Below are 1,047 nucleotides of genomic sequence, written 5' to 3'. Positions count from 1 at the left end.
TGCCATCTTTATTTCATTAAGTGCTGGTTCTAAGTGACTTCCAATAAGATACATTTTCTTCCTGTTTTGAAGTTGATCCCCGTTGTGAAAAATATACATTGTAGTGGTCATGGAAATGCGCCATCCTGACTCCCTAAGGAAGGCTTCTTGCCCTAGCATCAAGCATGCTGGCAGCTTTCAATGGTGAGCTTCCAGAAGGACTGCCTCGGCTACGGTGGCCTTGCTCAAAGCCATGCCTCCTGAAGGGGCCCAAATCCAATAACTGTTGGAGGTGAGAATAGAAAGGCCTTGCCACTTCAGCACATGAGTGGTGGGCAACTCTGATGGGCCCACCACAACTCCCTATGGGGTTTATGGACACTGTCTTTGGATCTGCGTTGCAACTCAACTTATCCCTCTGTTCAGTCCTGTTTCCTTTCTCAGGTGTTGATCGAAGGGTGTGCCTTCATAGACCCCCTGCTAAACTGCACCTCAGTGTTTCTTGGAGAACCAAATCTGTAACATATATGCACTAAAAATTAAAAGCAGTACTATATTATCCCCTAATAATGATGTTTTTTAACTTAAAAGGCCAAGATAGACCAGTTGCAAACTGTTTGATAATTAGGCCAGTTAAACAGTTTTTATGCAAGACAGGTATGATTGAGCTGCTTATCAAAAACTGAAGGATTATGATGCTTTCCTGCTAGGAACAACAGAAATTTAGAAATTGTAGGATTCTGAGGAGCAAAAGTGTCAGATATCACTAATTCAATGTGATCTGATGGCTTTGATTTCTACGAGTATATCATAGCAATATTAACAATGGTAATGCATAGTGGCCCCCAAATGGGAAACATTTTAAGTAGCAATTAATATAAGCCTGTATCATAAAAGGAAGCTATATATACCTTAATTATAGCATGTTTCTGTAATGGAGCTGCCATTCTACCACAAAGGGAAAAGCAGGGTGGTTTTCAGAAGACGTACACTCAAGTAGGGAAGCTGGTAATGATTATTGCAAACTAATTCTAGAAAAATACCTTAAGGTAGGGGGTGGGGAAACAT

Source organism: Symphalangus syndactylus, chromosome 13, assembly GCF_028878055.3.
Source record: "Symphalangus syndactylus isolate Jambi chromosome 13, NHGRI_mSymSyn1-v2.1_pri, whole genome shotgun sequence".
NCBI lineage: Eukaryota > Metazoa > Chordata > Mammalia > Primates > Hylobatidae > Symphalangus > Symphalangus syndactylus.
Note: the sequence above shows the minus strand (reverse complement) of the source record.